The 22,500-nt window shown below is 60.5% G+C and overlaps 1 non-coding gene across 1 annotated transcript; it reads left to right on the top strand.

Moving 5' to 3' along the window:
- Positions 1-12,201: 12,201 nt before the first annotated feature.
- LOC131861095 (5S ribosomal RNA) lies at positions 12,202-12,320 on the top strand. Its single transcript, XR_009360176.1, has one exon. It is a non-coding gene; the product is annotated as a 5S ribosomal RNA (ribosomal RNA).
- Positions 12,321-22,500: the final 10,180 nt, after the last annotated feature.

The following is a 22,500-nucleotide window of genomic DNA, read 5'->3' on the forward strand; positions in this document are numbered from 1 at the left end:
AGCCTGCGCGTATAAACGGAGATATATATCCAATTGCAACGAAGGAACGTGCCAAAGATCGAGAACAATGGCAGAAATGCTAGTAACGTGCACTTCGGGACCAACGCATCACCGGAAGACAACCGCCAAACATCGAAAGAGTCGCGATGCTCCGCAACCTACGTGCAAAGCGGTCGCACACCGGGTAAGGGAGTGAGAGCCCCAAACATAGCTGGGCGAGGCGCTCACTCCGCTCTTTAATATCTCGTTAATACCGCCAAGGAAATGGCACAAGCGCACACACACAAGCATCCTCGGAAGAGGACAGTTCGAGTGACAGGTCAAATCCAAGAGTTCCGAAGACTACCTCCAGGAACAATCGGGAACAAGACCGATTACAAGTCGTCGAGTCTGTTACTGGGCGAACACGAGATGCGCACAGGAAATCGATCAGCCCTCACAATGGCCCAAGGCCAGAGATCGGACTGCTACGATTTACCCCAACAATCATCGTGCCACTCTTCGCAGAGAGGTGATAGACGCCAAGGAGCCCGCGCATAGCAATCGAGGTGTAAAAAGGGCGTTGAAGGCAGGAAGCCTGGACGAAAGAGGCTACGAGGTCACCTCGAAGCGGTCTAAGAGTCGGGCGCACTTGGGGCGACTACCAGTGCCAACCCCTTATCCCGCGGTGCGTCCGACACAGAGAAATTTCCAAGGCGGCCAAGGAGCCTCCCCGCATAGCAATCGGGGTGTGAGCTTACAGATGCAGCATTGATAGCAATCGAGGTGTGAGGCGAAGGATGCAGAAGTGAGAGCCGAGGGATGTAGCAGAGATAGCAATCGGGGTGTGTGATGCAGCAGAGATAGCAATCGAGGTGTGCGGTGGGAAGGGCCCAGCAGCCAGATGCATGAAGCGACGGATGAAGCAGTGATGACAACTGGGCTGTGAGGAGAGGAGGGATGCAGCCAAGAAAGCAATCAGGGCTCGAGGCAAGGGATGCATCAAGGATAGCAATCATGTTGTGAGGCGAGATTCCATAGGCTAAACGTGAGAGGCTGCAGGGTCGACTCAGAGAGGTCTATGCATGTGAGAGGCTGAAAGCAAGGTCGACTCGGAGCGGTCTATGCATCAGGCGCGCTTGGGGCGACTACCAGTGCCAACCCCTTATCCCGCGACGCGTCCGACAAAGAGAACGTTCCAAGGCGGCAGAGGAGGTTACCAGCCGAAGGATGCAGTAGCGATAACAGGTATAGTTCCGCGGCGGCCGAGAAGACTCACCGCATAGGAATCGGGATGCGAGGCGAAGGATGCGCCGGGAAGGCCCCGACGACTAGGAAGAGGCTGCAGGGCCGCCTCGGAATGGTCCAAGCATCGGACGCGATTGGGACGACTACCAGTGCCAACCCCTTATCCCGCGATGCATCCGATACACAGATAGTTCCAACGCGGCCGAGGAGCCTCACCGCATATCAATCGGGGTGCGAGGCGAGGGATGGGGCGGGAAGGCCCCAACGGCTACACGGAAGAGGCTTCAGGGCCACCTCGGTATGGTCCAAGCATCGGACGCGCTTGGGGCGACTACCAGTGCCAACCCCTTATCCCGCGATGCGTCCGATACACAGAAGGTTGCAAGGCGGCCGAGGAGCCTCACCGCATAGCAATCGGGGGTGCGAGGCGACGGATGCGGCGAGATGGCCCCAATGGCTAGACGGAAGAGGCTTCAGGGCCGCCTCGGAATGGTCCGAGCATCGGACGCGCTTGGGGCGACTACCAGTGACAACCCCTTATCCCGCGATGCGTCCGATACGAAGACGGTTCCAAGGCGGCCGAGGAGCCTCACCGCATAGCAATCGGGGGTGCGAGGCGACGGATGGCCCCAACGGCTAGACGGAAGAGGCTTCAGGGCCGCCTCGGAATGGTCCAAGCATCGGACGCGCTTGGGGCGACTACCAGTGACAACCCCTTATCCCGCGATGCGTCCGATTCGAAGATGGTTCCAAAGCGGCCGAGGAGCATCACCGCATAGCAATCGGGGTGCGAGGTGGGGGATGCGGCGAGATGGCCCCAACGGCTAGACGGAAGAGGCTGCAGGGCCGCCTCGGAATAGTCCAAGCATCGGACGCGCTTGGGGCGACTACCAGTGACAACCCCTTATCCTGCGATGCGTCCGATACGAAGATAGTTCCAAGGCAGTCGAGGAGCCTCACCGCATAGCAATCGGGGTGCGAGGTGGGGGATGCGGCGAGATGGCCCAAACGGCTAGACGAAAGAGGCTGCAGGGCCGCCTCGGAATAGTCCAAGCATCGGACGCGCTTGGGGCGACTACCAGTGACAACCCCTTATCCCGCGATGCGTCCGATACGAAGATAGTTCCAAGGTGGCCCAGGAGCCTCACCGCATAGCAATCCGGGTGCAAGGGGGGGGATGCGGCGAGATGGCCCCAACGGCTAGACGGAAGAGGCCACAGGGCCGCCTCGAAATAGTCCAAGCATCGGAGCCTCACCGCATAGCAATCCGGGTGCAAGGGGGGGGATGCGGCGAGATGGCCCCAACGGCTAGACGGAGGAGGCCACAGGGCCGCCTCGGAATAGTCCAAGCATCGGACGCGCTTGGGGCGACTACCAGTGACAACCCCTTATCCCGCGATGCGTCCGATACGAAGATAGTTCCAAGGCGGCCGAGGAGCCTCACCGCATAGCAATCGGGGTGCGAGGTGGGGGATGCGGCGAGATGGCCCCAACGGCTAGACGGAAGAGGCTGCAGGGCCGCCTCGGAATAGTCCAAGCATCGGACGCGCTTGGGGCGACTACCAGTGACAACCCCTTATCCCGCGATGCGTCCGATACGAAGATAGTTCCAAGGCGGCCGAGGAGCCTCACCGCATAGCAATCGGGGTGCGAGGTGGGGGATGCGGCGAGATGGCCCCAACGGCTAGACGGAAGAGGCTGCAGGGCCGCCTCGGAATAGTCCAAGCATCGGACGTGCTTGGGGCGACTACCAGTGACAACCCCTTATCTCGCGATGCGTCCGATACGAAGATAGTTCCAAGGCGGCCGAGGAGCCTCACCGCATAGCAATCGGGGTGCGAGGTGGGGGATGCGGCGAGATGGCCCCAACGGCTAGACGGAAGAGGCCACAGGGCCGCCTCGGAATAGTCCAAGCATCGGACGCAGCTTGGGGCGACTACCAGTGACAACCCCTTATCCCGCGATGCGTCCGATACGAAGATAGTTCCAAGGCGGCCGAGGAGCCTCACCGCATAGCAATCGGGGTGCGAGGTGGGGGATGCGGCGAGATGGCCCCAACGGTTAGACGAAAGAGGCTGCAGGGCCGCCTCGGAATAGTCCAAGCATCGGACGCGCTTGGGGCGACTACCAGTGACAACCCCTTATCCCGCGATGCGTCCGATACGAAGATAGTTCCCAGGCGGCCGAGGAGCCTCACCGCATAGCAATCGGGGTGCGAGGCGAGGGATGCGGCGAGATGGCCCCAAAGGCTAGACGGAAGAGGCTGCAGGGCCGCCTCGGAATAGTCCAAGCATCGGACGCGCTTGGGGTGACTACCACTGCCAACCCCTTATCCCGCGATGCGTCCGATACGAAGATAGTTCCGAGGCAGCCGAGGAGGTGGGGGATGCGGCGAGATGGCCCCAACGGCTAGACGGAAGAGGCTGCAGGGCCGGCTCGGAATAGTCCAAGCATCGGACGTCCTTGGGGCGACTACCAGTGACAACCCCTTATCCCGCGATGCGTCCGATACGAAGATAGTTCCCAGGCGGCCGAGGAGCCTCACTGCATAGCAATCGGGGTGCGAGGTGAGGGATGCGGCAAGATGGCCCCAAAGGCTAGACGGAAGAGGCTGCAGGGCCGCCTCGGAATAGTCCAAGCATCGGACGCGCTTGGGGCGACTACCACTGCCAACCCCTTATCCCGCGATGCGTCCGATACACAGATAGTTCCGAGGCAGCCGAGGAGGTGGGGGATGCGGCGAGATGGCCCCAACGGCTAGACGGAAGAGGCTGCAGGGCCGCCTCGGAATAGTCCAAGCATCGGACGCGCTTGGGGCGACTACCAGTGACAACCCCTTATCCCGCGATGCGTCCGATACGAAGATAGTTCCCAGGCGGCCGATGAGCCTCACCGCATAGCAATCGGGGTGCGAGGCGAGGGATGCGGCGAGATGGCCCCAAAGGCTACACGGAAGAGGCTGCAGGGCCGCCTCGGAATAGTCCAAGCATCGGACGCGCTTGGGGCGACTACCACTGCCAACCCCTTATCCCGCGATGCGTCCGATACACAGATAGTTCCGAGGCGGCCGAGGAGCCTCACAGCATAGCAATCGTGGTGCGAGGTGGGGGATGCGGCGAGATGGCCCCAACGGCTGACGAAAGAGGCTTCAGGGCCGCCTCGGAATGGTCCAAGCATCGGACGCGCTTGGGGCGACTACCACTGCCAACCCCTTATCCCGCGATGCGTCCGATACACAGATAGTTCCGAGGCGGCCGAGGAGCCTCACAGCATAGCAATCGGGGTGCGAGGCGAGGGATGCGGCGAGAAAGCCCCAACGGCTAGAGGGAAGAGGCTTCAGGTCCGCCTCGGAATGGTCCAAGCATCGGACGCGCTTGGGGCGACTACCAGTGACAACCCCTTATCCCGCGACGCGTCCGATACACAGATAGTTCCAAGGCGGCCGAGGAGCCTCACCGCATAGCAATCGGGGTGCGAGGCGAGGGATGCGGCGAGAAGGACCCAACGGCTAGACGGAAGAGGCTTCAGGGCCGCCTCGGAATGGTCCAAGCATCGGACGCGCTTGGGGCGACTACCAGTGACAACCCCTTATCCCGCGACGCGTCCGATACACAGATAGTTCCAAGGCGGCCGAGGAGCCTCACCGCATAGCAATCGGGGTGCGAGGCGAGGGATGCGGCGAGAAGGACCCAACGGCTAGACGGAAGAGGCTTCAGGGCCGCCTCGGAATGGTCCAAGCATCGGACGCGCTTGGGGCGACTACCAGTGACAACCCCTTATCCCGCGACGCGTCTGATACACAGATAGTTCCAAGGCGGCCGAGGAGCCTCACCGCATAGCAATCGGGGTGCGAGGCGAGGGATGCGGCGAGAAGGACCCAACGGCTAGACGGAAGAGGCTTCAGGGCCGCCTCGGAATGGTCCAAGCATCGGACGCGCTTGGGGCGACTACCAGTGACAACCCCTTATCCCGCGACGCGTCCGATACACAGATAGTTCCAAGGCGGCCGAGGAGCCTCACCGCATAGCAATCGGGGTGCGAGGCGAGGGATGCGGCGAGAAGGACCCAACGGCTAGACGGAAGAGGCTTCAGGGCCGCCTCGGAATGGTCCAAGCATCGGACGCGCTTGGGGCGACTACCAGTGACAACCCCTTATCCCGCGACGCGTCCGATACACAGATAGTTCCAAGGCGGCCGAGGAGCCTCACCGCATAGCAATCGGGGTGCGAGGCGAGGGATGCGGCGAGAAGGACCCAACGGCTAGACGGAAGAGGCTTCAGGGCCGCCTCGGAATGGTCCAAGCATCGGACGCGCTTGGGGCGACTACCGTTGCCAACCCCTTATCCCGCGATGCGTCTGATACACAGATAGTTCCGAGGCGGCCGAGGAGCCTCACCGCATAGCAATCGGGTTGCGAGGCAGATTATTGGGAAGGGAACCCCCTGGGATGCGGCTCAAGCAGTGCCCAAAGGGACTGGAATGCGGAATCACATCGAGAGACCCAAATGCTATACGAGGGCTCAAATCGAATTATCGATTTGGCCACGACATGGACGCATCGGAACGACTACCTTTGCCGAACCACTCGCAATTGCATCCATACCGAAACCAATAGACATTTCCGTTAGAGCCCTCGCATAGCATTCGGGAATCTCGCATGCCCCTCTAAATCGACCAATGCTGGCGCTCAATGAAAATCCGAGCGCTACCACCGTTCGAGCGCCAGCATTGGTCGAGTTAGAGGGGCACGGGGGAGAATGCTCCAGTCAACACCTCCCCTATATAAGTTATTTGTCCGATTCTCGCACAACCGTAGTCTGCCTCGTCGAATCAAACAACGGTCCCAGATTCCGACTTCCGTTCCGTAGAGACCCAAAAGCTAGATGGAGGCTCGCAAGAAAGAGAGTCGGCACATAGCAATCAGGTTTCTCGAACGTTTAGGGACCGAGCTCACTTGCGGATAGGGCAAAATCCGCCAAGCAACCCAAAAGCTAGACGGGGGCTCGAATCGAATCGCCTAGGCGGCCACAACAACGACGTGTTAGATCGACTACCAGTGCCAAACCATTCAGCAAGACTAGTTTGTGTCGAGGCCGGATAGAGATTCTCAGAGAGCGCCCGCATAGCATTTAGGAGACCTGCCGCGTCCCTCACACTCGACAAATGGTGGTGCACGTTTATAAATCCGAGCGATCCCAACCCTTTCAAGCACCAACATCGGTCGAGATAGAGGGGCACGGAGGGGGCTGCGTGAGACAACACAGTCCCCTATATAAGTTATTTGTCCGATTCTCACACATCCGAAGAATGGTCATCAAATCGGACAACAGCCCAAACTTCCGACTTCCGTCCCAGAAAGCCCAAGAGCTATCTAAAACGTTCATGGCCGGAACTCGATCGCGGCTATACCAGTCCGCCAAGCAACCCAAAAGCTAGACTGGAGCTCTAGTTGAATCACCTCTGTGGCCACTGCAAGGACGTGTTGGAGCGACTACCATTGCCGAACCATTCCGCAGGTCGAGTCCATACCAAGGCCGCATAGAGATTCACGATGAGCTCCTGCATAGCAATCAGGAGACTTGCCGTGTCCATCACAATCGATAAATCCTGGTGCAAGATTTTTGCATCCGAGCTCTCCAACCAGTAGAGCACCAGCATCAATCGACATAAACGGGCACGGGGGGAGGATGCTCGAGAACACTACCTCCCCTATATAAGTTATTTGTCCGATTCTCAAGCAGCCGAAGTCTGGTCATCGAATCGGGTCAAAGACCACAACTTCCGACTTTACCCACAATGCAAGTCATCGAATCGAACATCGGCCCCCGAGTCGGACTCCATGCGTATGTCAGGTCATCGGACCCAAATTCTGCCTTCCTGCGCATGGCGGGCCATCAATATCAACTCGGTCATCGGACCCAAACTCCGCCTTTCTGCGTATGGCACGCCTTCAAATCGGTCATCGGACCCAAATTCCGCCTTCCTATGCATGGCGGGCCATCAACATCAACTCGGTCATCGGACCCAAATTCCGCCTTTCTGCGCATGGCACGCCATCAACTCGGTCATCGGACCCAAATTCCGCCTTCCTGCGCATGGCAGGTCATCGGACACAAATTCAGACCTCGCGAATATGCATACGTATCGAATCGGTCATCGGACCCAACTTCCGACTTCATCCATACTGTAGGGTCTCTGAGGTTGGCGCGGTGCGCTCAACCCGGGGAGTCGACCCATCGAAGCATACACCTCCCCTATATAAGCTATTTGTCCGATTCCCACACCTGTGTAGTTTGCACCTCTGACCAGGACATCGACCCCAACTTCCGAACTCGACTGCAACGACGGCACCAGCGCCTTGGTGCGCACCTTGCGACGCACAGTCCCAACATTCGCCTTCCTGCACATGGCAGGTCATCGGACCCAAATTCCGACCTCGCGAGTATGCCTACATATCGAATCGGTCATCGGACCCAACTTCCGACTTCATCCATACCGTAGGGTCTTTGAGGTTGGCGCGGTGCGCTCAACCCGGGGAGTCGACCCAACGAAGCATACACCTCCCCTATATAAGCTATTTGTCCGATTCCCACACCTGTGTAGTTTGCACCTCCGATCAGGACATCGACCCCAACTTCCGAACTCGCCTGCAACGACCGAACCAGCGCCTTGGTGCGCACCTTGCAACGCACAGTGCCAACATTCGCCTTCCTCAACATGGCAGGTCATCGGACCCAAATTCCGACCTCGCGAGTATGCCTACATATCGAATCGGTCATCGGACCCAACTTCCGACTTCATCCATACCGTAGGGTCTTTGAGGTTGGCGCGGTGCGCTCAACCCGGGGAGTCGACCCAACGAAGCATACACCTCCCCTATATAAGCTATTTGTCCGATTCCCACACCTGTGTAGCTTGCACCTCCGATCAGGACATCGACCCCAACTTCCGAACTCGACTAAAAAGACCGCACCAGCGCCTTGGTGTGCACCTTGCAACGCACAGTGCCAACATTCGCCTTCCTACACATGGCAGGTCATCGGACCCAAATTCCGACCTCATGAGCATACCTACTAATCGAATCGGTCATCGGACCCAACTTCCGACTTCATCCATACCGTAGGGTCTTTGAGGTTGGCGCGGTGCGCTCAACCTGGGGAGTCGACCCATCGAAGCATACACCTCCCCTATATAAGCTATTTGTCCGATTCCGACACCTGTGTAGTTTGCACCTCCGCTCAGGACATCGACCCCAACTTCCAAACTCGCCTGCAACGACCGAACCAGCGCCTTGGTGCGCACCAAAAGTGCGCACTTTTGGTGCGCACCAAAAGTGCGCACTTTTGGAGGGCACTTTTTGGAGGGCACTTTTCTGCGCTCCAAAGGTGCGCACTTTTGGAGGGCACTTTTTGGAGGGCACTTTTCTGCGCTCCAAAGGTGCGCACTTTTGGAGGGCACTTTTTGGAGGGCACTTTTCTGCGCTCCAAAGGTGCGCACTTTTGGAGGGCACTTTTTGGAGGGCACTTTTCTGCGCTCCAAAGGTGCGCACTTTTGGAGGGCACTTTTTGGAGGGCACTTTTCTGCGCTCCAAAGGTGCGCACTTTTGGAGGGCACTTTTTGGAGGGCACTTTTCTGCGCTCCAAAGGTGCGCACTTTTGGAGGGCACTTTTTGGAGGGCACTTTTCTGCGCTCCAAAGGTGCGCACTTTTGGAGGGCACTTTTTGGAGGGCACTTTTCTGCGCTCCAAAGGTGCGCACTTTTGGAGGGCACTTTTTGGAGGGCACTTTTCTGCGCTCCAAAGGTGCGCACTTTTGGAGGGCACTTTTGTGCACTCCAAAGGTGCGCACTTTTGGAGGGCACTTTTCCTGCGCTCCAAAGGTGCACACCTAGGTGAGCACCTTCGACCACACCTTGTAGCACACCAAACTCTGACTTTCGACTTCATCCGCAATGCAGGGTCTTTGAGGTTGGCGCAATGCGCACAACCAGGGGAGTCGACCCATCAAACCCAACACCTCCCCTATATAAGCTATTTGTCTGATTCTCATACATGCGTAGCCTGCAAGAGCAATTAGGACATCGACCCCAACTTTCGGCTTCTAAACGAAAACAAGGTCTTTGAGGTTGGCGCAGTGCGCACAACCAGGGGAGTCAACCCACCGAATGCAACACCTCCCCTATATAAGCTATTTGTCTGATTCTCATACATTCGTAGACTGCAGCAATGATTAGGACATCCACCCCAACTTTTGACTTCTTAAACAAGACAGGGTCTTTGAAGTTGGTGCAGTGCACACAACCAGGGGAGTCGACCCATCAAACGCAACACCTCCCCTATATAAAGCTATTTGTCCGATTCTCATACGTGTAGTCTGCAGCAGCGATTACGACATCGACCCCAACTTCCGAATTCGTTTGCATTGACCGCACCAAAGGTGCGCGCCTTGGTGTGCACCCTGGAGTGCACTTTGGTGCTCACCTCGGTGCACACTTTGGTGTGCACCAAAGGTGCGCACCTTGGAGCGCACCAAAGGTGTACACTTTGGAGCGCACCACATAGGGTCTTTGAGAGGTTGGCGCAGTGCGCACACCAAGGTGGGTGTTGAGGTGCGTGCCGAGGTGGGTGGGTGCTAGGGTGCGCTCCATGGTGGGTGCCAGGGTGGGTGCGTGCTAGGGTGGATTCCAAAGAGGGTCATAGGGTGGGTGCCAAGGTGGGTTGGTGATATAGTGGGTTCAAAGGTGGGTACTAGGGTGGGTTCCAAGGTGGGTCACAAGTTGGGTGCCAGGATGCGTGGGTGTTAGGTTGGGTGCCAAGGTGGGCTCCTGCGTGGGTGGGTGCTAGGGTGGGTTTCAAGGTGGACGTGAGGGCGGGTGCCAAGGTGGGTAACAAGTTGGGTGTTAGGATGGGTGAGTGCTAGAGTGGGTGCCAAGGTGGGTGGGTGCTAAGGTGGATGCCAAGGTGGTTCACAGGGTGGGTGGGTTCTAGGGTGAGTTCCAAGGTGGGTCACAGGTTCAGTGCTAGGGTGGGTGTCAAGGCGGGTGTCGAGGTGCCTGGGTGCTAGGGTGTGGATGCCAATGTGGGTCATAGGGTGGGTACTAGGGTGGGCTGCAATGTGGGTGCCAAGGTGGGTAACATGCTCGGTGGGTTCTAAATTGGGTGCCAGGGTGGGTGTGCACCCACCTTGCCCGAGGTGGGTGCCAAGGTGCCAGTGTGGGTGGGTGCTAAGGTGGATGCCAAGGTGGGTGAGAAGGTGGGTGATAGGTTGAGTGGTAGGATGGGTGGGTGCCAAGATGGGTCACAGGGTGGGTGCAAGGGTGGGTAGGTGCTAGGGTTGGTGTCAGGGTGGGTGGGTGCTAGGTTGGGTTCCAAGGTGGGTGCGAGGGTGAGTGTCAAGGTGGGTCACAGGTTAGGTGCTAGGATGGGTGAGTGCTAGGGTGCAAAGGTGCCAGGGTGGGTGCTAGGATGGGTCGATGCTAGGGTGAGTGGCAAGGTGGGTCCACAAGTGTCAAGGTGGGTGCCGAGGTGGGTGCCAAGTTGGGTTCCAAGGTGGGTGCCAACGTGGGTGCTAGGGTGCGTGGGTTAAAGGGTGTGTCACAACGTGGGTGCCAGGATGGGTGCGCACCCACACTGGCCAAGACGGGTGCAAGGTTGGGTTCCAAGCCCGGTCACAGGCTGGGTGCTAGGATGGGTGGGTGCCAAGGTGGGCACCAGGGTGGGTGCACCCACCCTGGCCAAGGTGGGTCACGGGGTGGGTCCTAGGGTGGGTAACGGGGTGGGTACTAAGGTGCGTGCCAAGGTGGGTCATAGGGTGGGTGCCAAGGTGGGCACCAGGGTGGGTGTGCACCAACCCTAGCCAGGGTAGGTCACGGGGTGGTTGTCGGGGTGGGCTTCAAGGAGCCAAGGTGGGTGGCAAGTAGCCAAGTTGCGTGCCAAGGTGGGTGTCGGGGTGGGTGCCAAGGATCCAAGGTGGGTGCCAAGGAACCAAGGTGGGTGTCTGGGTGGGTGCCGAGGTGGGAGCCAGGGTGGGTCCCAAGGTGAGTGCAAAGGTGGGTGCCAGGGTCAAGGTGAGTGCCAATGTGGGTTCCAAGGTGCCAGGGTCAGGGTGAGTGCCAATGTGGGTTCAAAGGTGCTAAGTTGGGTGCGAGGTTGGGTGTGAGGGTGGGTGGGTGCCAAGGTGTGCTAGGTGGAAGCCCGGGTGGGTCGGCATCCCATGGGTGTCGAGTTGGGTGCCTGATGGGTGCTTCTTGTCAAGTTTTAGTCGTCGGGACTCATTTCGAGCCTTAGAGGTCGTTTCTTGTCCGGTTGCCCTGTCTTCGACCTGGGAACCCAATTTTGGTCCTCGGGTCCCATTTTTTTTTGTCTCGCATCCCACTTTTGGCCTGTGGCCTTTTCGGGGTCGATTCTCGTTTTGGGCATCAGAGCATGTTTCTTCTCCTAAAACCCAATATTTGTTTATTAAGTCTCGGAACACATTTTTGTTCTCGTGGACCCATCATGGGTCTTGGAACGCATTTGTGGTCCTTGGGTCCCATTTTGCATCCCGAAACTTGTGTTTTGGTGCTTGATCCCTATTTTGGGTGCCCACCTTGCACCAAGTGCGCACCCGGGGCAAACCGAGCGCCTTGGTGCACCGGGGCAAGATCGAGCGTGCACCCGAGGCGCCCCGAACATGCACCAAGGTGCACTCGGCCCACATGTGAGCGCAGGTCGTTGCGCCCGAGGTGGTGTGTGGGCACCGCGTTGCAGACGGGACACTGCACGCACACGACGCCCCGTCCAGGTGCACGCACGTAGGCCGGGCCGGGTGCACACCCGATGCCCTAGCAAGGTGCGTGCACCCGGGCAGGGCTCACACTTGGCGAACGGGGCGCACTTCGCGAGGGAGGGTGTGCACCTCGACGGGGGTGGGTGGCCGGGGTGGATTCGCACGTGGGTCGCGGTTTGCTAAGTACACACTGCGACAAGCTCATAACGGGTGCGATCATACCAGCGTTAGTGCACCGGATCCCATCAGAACTCCGCAGTTAAGCGCGCTTGGGCCGGAGTAGTACTGGGATGGGTGACCTCCCGGGAAGTCCCGGTGTTGCACCCTTTTTTAGTTTTTCGCCGGGCGTCGCAATGCTATTTGAATTAACCTTTTGCCCGTTTGCGTTCTCGTCGGGGCCGGGCCGGGCCGGGGTGCGTTGCCCGCACTACCGCGCGCGCCGGGGCGACACCGAGCGCGCACCCGAGGCGCCCCGAGCACACAGGCCACGGTGCAACCCGGTGCGCCCGAGGTGCTGCGCGCGCACCCAGGTGAAATCGGTGTGCACCTCGGCCAGTGCGCGCTCGGTCGAGTCGCGCACGTTGGCCAAGGTGCACGGTGATGTTTCTTACTCTAAGGTTCCGCACCAGACGCCCGGGACAGGTGAGCGAAGCTGGGCGGGGCCGGGTGCGCGCCCGGGGCAGGTGCACGCAGCTGGAGAGAGCTTTGGAGCGCACCAGAGGTGCGCACCTTGGAGCACACTTCGGAGCGCACCAATGATGCGCTCCATTCAAAAGTTTCCTGAAAAGGCAAAAAAAGTTGAGATTATAGAATTTCCCACTTGAGAGATTGTAAAAAAAAAAAATTTAAAATGAAGGAAACGCGGGTGCCAAGGTGTGCGCGCCCGGGTGCGCAGCCCAGCCAAGGTGTGCGCACCAAGGCGCCCACCCTGGCGAAGGTGCACGCAAGGTGCGCACCCGAGGCAAACCGGACAATTAACCCAACTTTCGACTTCGCGCGCACCTGCGCACCTTGGAGCGCACTTCGGAGCGCTCCTTGGTGCGCACCAATCTTGGGCACCTCGGAGTGCACCATGGCGCCCACCAAGGTGCGCACCCGGGGCAAACCGAGCTTCGACTTCGTGCGCACCTTGGAGGCGCCCACCAAGGTGCGCAGCCCAGCCAAGGCGTGCGCATCAAGGTGCGCACCCGGGGCAAACCGAGCTCCGACTTCGTACGCACCATGGAGCGCACAAAAGGTGCGCAACCCAGCCAAGGTGTGCGCACCCCGGGCAAACCGAGCTCCGAATCGTGCGCACCAGAGGTGCACGCCATCGTGCGCACCTTGGAGCACACTTCGGAGCCCTCCTTGGTGCGCACCGATGTTGTGCACCTCGGAGCGCACCCGGGGAAAACAATGCAATTAACCCGACTTTTGACTTCGTGCGCACCTCGAAGCGCTCTCGGGTTCGCACCTCGGAGCACACCGAGGTGCGCACCTTTGATGCGCTGCCTTCACCAATTTCCAGAAAAGGCAAGAAAACATTGAGAAGGTGTGCGCACCGAGGTGCCCACCCTGGCGAAGGTGCACGCGAGGTGCGCACCCGGGGCAAACCGGGCTCCGACTTCGTGCACGCCATGCTGCGCACCTTGGAGGGCCATGGTGCGCACCTTGGAGCAAACTTCGGAGCGCTCAATGGTGCCCAACCCAGCCAAGGTGCCCACCGCGGCGAAGGTGCACGCGAGGTGCGCACCCGGGGCAAACCGGGCTCCGACTTCGTGCACGCCGCACCTTGGAGCACACTTCGGAGCGCTCCTTGGTGCGCACCAGGGCGCGCAAACCAGCCGAGGTGCCCACCCCGGCGAAGGTGCACGCGAGGTGCGCACCCGGGGCAAACCGGGCTCCGACTTCGTGCACGCCATGGTGCGCACCCGGGGCAAACCGGACTCCGACTTCGTGCAGGCCGCACCTTGGAGCACACTTCGGAGCGCTCCTTGGTGCGCACCATGGTGCCCACCAGGGCGCGCAACCCAGCCAAGGTCTGCACACCAAGGTGCCCACCCCGGCGAAGGTGCACGCGAGGTGCGCACCCGGGGCAAACCGGGCTCCGACTTCGTGCACGCCATGGTGCCCACCGCGGCGAAGGTGCACGCGAGGTGCGCACCCGGGGCAAATCGGGCTCCGACTTCGTGCACGGCGCACCTTGGAGCACACTTCGGAGCGCTCCTTGGTGCGCACCATGGTGCCCACCAGGGCGCGCAACCCAGCCAAGGTGTGCGCACCAAGGTGCACGCGAGGTGCGCACCCGGGGCAAACCGGGGTCCGACTTCGTGCACGCCGCACCTTGGAGCACACATCGGGGCGCTCCCGGGTTCGCACCGTGGTGGGCACCTCGGAGCACACCAAGGTGGGCAGCGAGGTGCGCACCTTTGATGCGATGCCTTCACTAATTTCCATAAAAGGCAAAAAAAAACGAGATTTTAAAATTTCCGTTTTGAAAGATAGTGAAAAAAAGGGAATGCTGGTGCCATCTTGAGCCCGCCCTGGTGCGCAGCCCAGCCAAGGTGTGCGCACCAAGGTGCCCACCCTGGCGAAGGTGCGCGCCCGGGCAATTAACCCAACTTCCAACCTCGCGCGCGCCAGGGTGGGAGCGCACCCAACAACCGGGCCTGGGAAGAGCCAATGCGAGAAACCCCACCAAACGCTCTGACAAAAAAAGAGGGGGCGCTCCAGTAACCCCGCTTCGGAGCGCACCCTGGGCAAACCCAGCCAAGGTGCCCACCCCGGCCAAGGTGCAGGCGAGGTGCGCACCCGGGGCAAACCGGGCTCCGACAACGTGCACGCCGCACCTTGGAGCACACTTCGTAGCGCTCCCGGGTGCGCACCTTTGATGCGCTGCCTTCACTAATTTCCAGAAAAGGCAAAAAAAAAAGGAGATTTTGAAATTTCCGTTTTGAAAGATAGTGAAAAAAACGGAACGCGGGTGCCATCTTGAGCCCGCCCTGGTGCGCAGCCCAGGCAAGGTGCCCACCCTGGCAAAGGTGCGCACCCGGGCAATTAACCCTACTTCCGACTTCGTGCGCGCCAGGGTGGCAACCGGGCCTGGGAAGAGCTAATGCGAGAAACCCCACCAAACGCTCCGACAAAAAAAGAGGCGGCGCTCCAATAACCCCGCTTCGGAGCGCAGCCGGGGCAAACCCAGCCAAGGTGCCCACCCCGACGAAGGTGCACGCGAGGAGCGCACCCGGGGCAAACCGGGCTCCGACAACGTGCACGCAGCACCTTGGAGCACACTTCGAAGCACTCCCGGGTGCCCACCGGCGTTGCGCACCGTGGTGGGCAGCGAGGTGCGCACCTTTGATGCGCTGCCTTCACTAATTTCCAGAAAAAGGCAAAAAAAAATGAGATTTTAAAATTTCCGTTTTGAAAGATAGTGAAAAAAAAGGAACGCGGGTGCCATCTTGAGCCCGCCCTGGTGCGCAGCCCAGGCAAGGCATGCGCACCAAGGTGCCCACCCGAGGTGCACACCCGGGGCAAACCGGGCTCCGACTTCGTGCAGGCCGCACCTTGGAGCACACTTCGGAGCGCTCCTTGGTGCGCACCATGGTGCCCACCAGGGCGCGCAACCCAGCCAAGGTCTGCACACCAAGGTGCCCACCCCGGCGAAGGTGCACGCGAGGTGCGCACCCGGGGCAAACCGGGCTCCGACTTCGTGCACGCCATGGTGCCCACCGCGGCGAAGGTGCACGCGAGGTGCGCACCCGGGGCAAACCGGGCTCCGACTTCGTGCACGGCGCACCTTGGAGCACACTTCGGAGCGCTCCTTGGTGCGCACCATGGTGCCCACCAGGGCGCGCAACCCAGCCAAGGTGTGCGCACCAAGGTGCACGCGAGGTACGCACCCGGGGCAAACCGGGGTCCGACTTCGTGCACGCCGCACCTTGGAGCACACATCGGGGCGCTCTCGGGTTCGCACCGTGGTGGGCACCTCGGAGCACACCAAGGTGGGCAGCGAGGTGCGCACCTTTGATGCGATGCCTTCACTAATTTCCATAAAAGGCAAAAAAAAACGAGATTTTAAAATTTCCGTTTTGAAAGATAGTGAAAAAAAGGGAATGCTGGTGCCATCTTGAGCCCGCCCTGGTGCGCAGCCCAGCCAAGGTGTGCGCACCAAGGTGCCCACCCTGGCGAAGGTGCGCGCCCGGGCAATTAACCCAACTTCCAACCTCGCGCGCGCCAGGGTGGGAGCGCACCCAACAACCGGGCCTGGGAAGAGCCAATGCGAGAAACCCCACCAAACGCTCTGACAAAAAAAGAGGGGGCGCTCCAGTAACCCCGCTTCGGAGCGCACCCTGGGCAAACCCAGCCAAGGTGCCCACCCCGGCCAAGGTGCAGGCGAGGTGCGCACCCGGGGCAAACCGGGCTCCGACAACGTGCACGCCGCACCTTGGAGCACACTTCGTAGCGCTCCCGGGTGCGCACCTTTGATGCGCTGCCTTCACTAATTTCCAGAAAAGGCAAAAAAAAAAGGAGATTTTGAAATTTCCGTTTTGAAAGATAGTGAAAAAAATGGAACGCGGGTGCCATCTTGAGCCCGCCCTGGTGCGCAGCCCAGGCAAGGTGCCCACCCTGGCAAAGGTGCGCACCCGGGCAATTAACCCTACTTCCGACTTCGTGCGCGCCAGGGTGGCAAACCGGGCTCCGACTTCGTGCAGGCCGCACCTTGGAGCACACTTCGGAGCGCTCCTTGGTGCGCACCATGGTGCCCACCAGGGCGCGCAACCCAGCCAAGGTCTGCACACCAAGGTGCCCACCCCGGCGAAGGTGCACGCGAGGTGCGCACCCGGGGCAAACCGGGCTCCGACTTCGTGCACGCCATGGTGCCCACCGCGGCGAAGGTGCACGCGAGGTGCGCACCCGGGGCAAACCGGGCTCCGACTTCGTGCACGGCGCACCTTGGAGCACACTTCGGAGCGCTCCTTGGTGCGCACCATGGTGCCCACCAGGGCGCGCAACCCAGCCAAGGTGTGCGCACCAAGGTGCACGCGAGGTGCGCACCCGGGGCAAACCGGGGTCCGACTTCGTGCACGCCGCACCTTGGAGCACACATCGGGGCGCTCCCGGGTTCGCACCGTGGTGGGCACCTCGGAGCACACCAAGGTGGGCAGCGAGGTGCGCACCTTTGATGCGATGCCTTCACTTATTTCCATAAAAGGCAAAAAAAAACGAGATTTTAAAATTTCCGTTTTGAAAGATAGTGAAAAAAAGGGAATGCTGGTGCCATCTTGAGCCCGCCCTGGTGCGCAGCCCAGCCAAGGTGTGCGCACCAAGGTGCCCACCCTGGCGAAGGTGCGCGCCCGGGCAATTAACCCAACTTCCAACCTCGCGCGCGCCAGGGTGGGAGCGCACCCAACAACCGGGCCTGGGAAGAGCCAATGCGAGAAACCCCACCAAACGCTCTGACAAAAAAAGAGGGGGCGCTCCAGTAACCCCGCTCCGGAGCGCACCCTGGGCAAACCCAGCCAAGGTGCCCACCCCGGCCAAGGTGCAGGCGAGGTGCGCACCCGGGGCAAACCGGGCTCCGACAACGTGCACGCCGCACCTTGGAGCACACTTCGTAGCGCTCCCGGGTGCGCACCTTTGATGCGCTGCCTTCACTAATTTCCAGAAAAGGCAAAAAAAAAAGGAGATTTTGAAATTTCCGTTTTGAAAGATAGTGAAAAAAACGGAACGCGGGTGCCATCTTGAGCCCGCCCTGGTGCGCAGCCCAGGCAAGGTGCCCACCCTGGCAAAGGTGCGCACCCGGGCAATTAACCCTACTTCCGACTTCGTGCGCGCCAGGGTGGCAAACCGGGCTCCGACTTCGTGCAGGCCGCACCTTGGAGCACACTTCGGAGCGCTCCTTGGTGCGCACCATGGTGCCCACCAGGGCGCGCAACCCAGCCAAGGTCTGCACACCAAGGTGCCCACCCCGGCGAAGGTGCACGCGAGGTGCGCACCCGGGGCAAACCGGGCTCCGACTTCGTGCACGCCATGGTGCCCACCGCGGCGAAGGTGCACGCGAGGTGCGCACCCGGGGCAAACCGGGCTCCGACTTCGTGCACGGCGCACCTTGGAGCACACTTCGGAGCGCTCCTTGGTGCGCACCATGGTGCCCACCAGGGCGCGCAACCCAGCCAAGGTGTGCGCACCAAGGTGCACGCGAGGTGCGCACCCGGGGCAAACCGGGGTCCGACTTCGTGCACGCCGCACCTTGGAGCACACATCGGGGCGCTCCCGGGTTCGCACCGTGGTGGGCACCTCGGAGCACACCAAGGTGGGCAGCGAGGTGCGCACCTTTGATGCGATGCCTTCACTAATTTCCATAAAAGGCAAAAAAAAACGAGATTTTAAAATTTCCGTTTTGAAAGATAGTGAAAAAAAGGGAATGCTGGTGCCATCTTGAGCCCGCCCTGGTGCGCAACCCAGCCAAGGTGTGCGCACCAAGGTGCCCACCCTGGCGAAGGTGCGCGCCCGGGCAATTAACCCAACTTCCAACCTCGCGCGCGCCAGGGTGGGAGCGCACCCAACAACCGGGCCTGGGAAGAGCCAATGCGAGAAACCCCACCAAACGCTCTGACAAAAAAAGAGGGGGCGCTCCAGTAACCCCGCTCCGGAGCGCACCCTGGGCAAACCCAGCCAAGGTGCCCACCCCGGCCAAGGTGCAGGCGAGGTGCGCACCCGAGGCAAACCGGGCTCCGACAACGTGCACGCCGCACCTTGGAGCACACTTCGTAGCGCTCTCGGGTGCGCACCTTTGATGCGCTGCCTTCACTAATTTCCAGAAAAGGCAAAAAAAAAAGGAGATTTTGAAATTTCCGTTTTGAAAGATAGTGAAAAAAACGGAACGCGGGTGCCATCTTGAGCCCGCCCTGGTGCGCAGCCCAGGCAAGGTGCCCACCCTGGCAAAGGTGCGCACCCGGGCAATTAACCCTACTTCCGACTTCGTGCGCGCCAGGGTGGCAACCGGGCCTGGGAAGAGCCAATGCGAGAAACCCCACCAAACGCTCCGACAAAAAAAGAGGCGGCGCTCCAATAACCCCGCTTCGGAGCGCAGCCGGGGCAAACCCAGCCAAGGTGCCCACCCCGACGAAGGTGCACGCGAGGTGCGCACCCGGGGCAAACCGGGCTCCGACAACGTGCACGCAGCACCTTGGAGCACACTTCGAAGCACTCCCGGGTGCCCACCGGCGTTGCGCACCGTGGTGGGCAGCGAGGTGCGCACCTTTGATGCGCTGCCTTCACTAATTTCCAGAAAAAGGCAAAAAAAAATGAGATTTTAAAATTTCCGTTTTGAAAGATAGTGAAAAAAAAGGAACGCGGGTGCCATCTTGAGCCCGCCCTGGTGCGCAGCCCAGGCAAGGCATGCGCACCAAGGTGCCCACCCGAGGTGCACACCCGGGGCAAACCGGGCTCCGACTTCGTGCAGGCCGCACCTTGGAGCACACTTCGGAGCGCTCCTTGGTGCGCACCATGGTGCCCACCAGGGCGCGCAACCCAGCCAAGGTCTGCACACCAAGGTGCCCACCCCGGCGAAGGTGCACGCGAGGTGCGCACCCGGGGCAAACCGGGCTCCGACTTCGTGCACGCCATGGTGCCCACCGCGGCGAAGGTGCACGCGAGGTGCGCACCCGGGGCAAACCGGGCTCCGACTTCGTGCACGGCGCACCTTGGAGCACACTTCGGAGCGCTCCTTGGTGCGCACCATGGTGCCCACCAGGGCGCGCAACCCAGCCAAGGTGTGCGCACCAAGGTGCACGCGAGGTGCGCACCCGGGGCAAACCGGGGTCCGACTTCGTGCACGCCGCACCTTGGAGCACACATCGGGGCGCTCCCGGGTTCGCACCGTGGTGGGCACCTCGGAGCACACCAAGGTGGGCAGCGAGGTGCGCACCTTTGATGCGATGCCTTCACTAATTTCCATAAAAGGCAAAAAAAAACGAGATTTTAAAATTTCCGTTTTGAAAGATAGTGAAAAAAAGGGAATGCTGGTGCCATCTTGAGCCCGCCCTGGTGCGCAGCCCAGCCAAGGTGTGCGCACCAAGGTGCCCACCCTGGCGAAGGTGCGCGCCCGGGCAATTAACCCAACTTCCAACCTCGCGCGCGCCAGGGTGGGAGCGCACCCAACAACCGGGCCTGGGAAGAGCCAATGCGAGAAACCCCACCAAACGCTCTGACAAAAAAAGAGGGGGCGCTCCAGTAACCCCGCTCCGGAGCGCACCCTGGGCAAACCCAGCCAAGGTGCCCACCCCGGCCAAGGTGCAGGCGAGGTGCGCACCCGAGGCAAACCGGGCTCCGACAACGTGCACGGCGCACCTTGGAGCACACTTCGTAGCGCTCCCGGGTGCGCACCTTTGATGCGCTGCCTTCACTAATTTCCAGAAAAGGCAAAAAAAAAAGGAGATTTTGAAATTTCCGTTTTGAAAGATAGTGAAAAAAACGGAACGCGGGTGCCATCTTGAGCCCGCCCTGGTGCGCAGCCCAGGCAAGGTGCCCACCCTGGCAAAGGTGCGCACCCGGGCAATTAACCCTACTTCCGACTTCGTGCGCGCCAGGGTGGCAACCGGGCCTGGGAAGAGCCAATGCGAGAAACCCCACCAAACGCTCCGAATAAAAAAGAGGCGGCGCTCCAATAACCCCGCTTCGGAGCGCAGCCGGGGCAAACCCAGCCAAGGTGCCCACCCCGACGAAGGTGCACGCGAGGTGCGCACCCGGGGCAAACCGGGCTCCGACAACGTGCACGCAGCACCTTGGAGCACACTTCGAAGCACTCCCGGGTGCCCACCGGCGTTGCGCACCGTGGTGGGCAGCGAGGTGCGCACCTTTGATGCGCTGCCTTCACTAATTTCCAGAAAAAGGCAAAAAAAAATGAGATTTTAAAATTTCCGTTTTGAAAGATAGTGAAAAAAAAGGAACGCGGGTGCCATCTTGAGCCCGCCCTGGTGCGCAGCCCAGGCAAGGCATGCGCACCAAGGTGCCCACCCGAGGTGCACACCCGGGGCAAACCGGGCTCCGACTTCGTGCAGGCCGCACCTTGGAGCACACTTCGGAGCGCTCCTTGGTGCGCACCATGGTGCCCACCAGGGCGCGCAACCCAGCCAAGGTCTGCACACCAAGGTGCCCACCCCGGCGAAGGTGCATGCGAGGTGCGCACCCGGGGCAAACCGGGCTCCGACTTCGTGCACGCCATGGTGCCCACCGCGGCGAAGGTGCACGCGAGGTGCGCACCCGGGGCAAACCGGGCTCCGACTTCGTGCACGGCGCACCTTGGAGCACACTTCGGAGCGCTCCTTGGTGCGCACCATGGTGCCCACCAGGGCGCGCAACCCAGCCAAGGTGTGCGCACCAAGGTGCACGCGAGGTGCGCACCCGGGGCAAACCGGGGTCCGACTTCGTGCACGCCGCACCTTGGAGCACACATCAGGGCGCTCCCGGGTTCGCACCGTGGTGGGCACCTCGGAGCACACCAAGGTGGGCAGCGAGGTGCGCACCTTTGATGCGATGCCTTCACTAATTTCCATAAAAGGCAAAAAAAAACGAGATTTTAAAATTTCCGTTTTGAAAGATAGTGAAAAAAAGGGAATGCTGGTGCCATCTTGAGCCCGCCCTGGTGCGCAGCCCAGCCAAGGTGTGCGCACCAAGGTGCCCACCCTGGCGAAGGTGCGCGCCCGGGCAATTAACCCAACTTCCAACCTCGCGCGCGCCAGGGTGGGAGCGCACCCAACAACCGGGCCTGGGAAGAGCCAATGCGAGAAACCCAACCAAACGCTCTGACAAAAAAAGAGGGGGCGCTCCAGTAACCCCGCTTCGGAGCGCACCCTGGGCAAACCCAGCCAAGGTGCCCACCCCGGCCAAGGTGCAGGCGAGGTGCGCACCCGGGGCAAACCGGGCTCCGACAACGTGCACGCCGCACCTTGGAGCACACTTCGTAGCGCTCCCGGGTGCGCACCTTTGATGCGCTGCCTTCACTAATTTCCAGAAAGGGCAAAAAAAAAAGGAGATTTTGAAATTTCCGTTTTGAAAGATAGTGAAAAAAACGGAACGCGGGTGCCATCTTGAGCCCGCCCTGGTGCGCAGCCCAGGCAAGGTGCCCACCCTGGCAAAGGTGCGCACCCGGGCAATTAACCCTACTTCCGACTTCGTGCGCGCCAGGGTGGCAACCGGGCCTGGGAAGAGCCAGTGCGAGAAACCCCACCAAACGCTCCGACAAAAAAAGAGGCGGCGCTCCAATAACCCCGCTTCGGAGCGCAGCCGGGGCAAACCCAGCCAAGGTGCCCACCCCGACGAAGGTGCACGCGAGGTGCGCACCCGGGGCAAACCGGGCTCCGACAACATGCACGCAGCACCTTGGAGCACACTTCGAAGCACTCCCGGGTGCCCACCGGCGTTGCGCACCGTGGTGGGCAGCGAGGTGCGCACCTTTGATGCGCTGCCTTCACTAATTTCCAGAAAAAGGCAAAAAAAAATGAGATTTTAAAATTTCCGTTTT

Source organism: Cryptomeria japonica, unplaced genomic scaffold (assembly GCF_030272615.1).
Source record: "Cryptomeria japonica unplaced genomic scaffold, Sugi_1.0 HiC_scaffold_20, whole genome shotgun sequence".
Taxonomy (NCBI): Eukaryota; Viridiplantae; Streptophyta; class Pinopsida; order Cupressales; family Cupressaceae; genus Cryptomeria; species Cryptomeria japonica.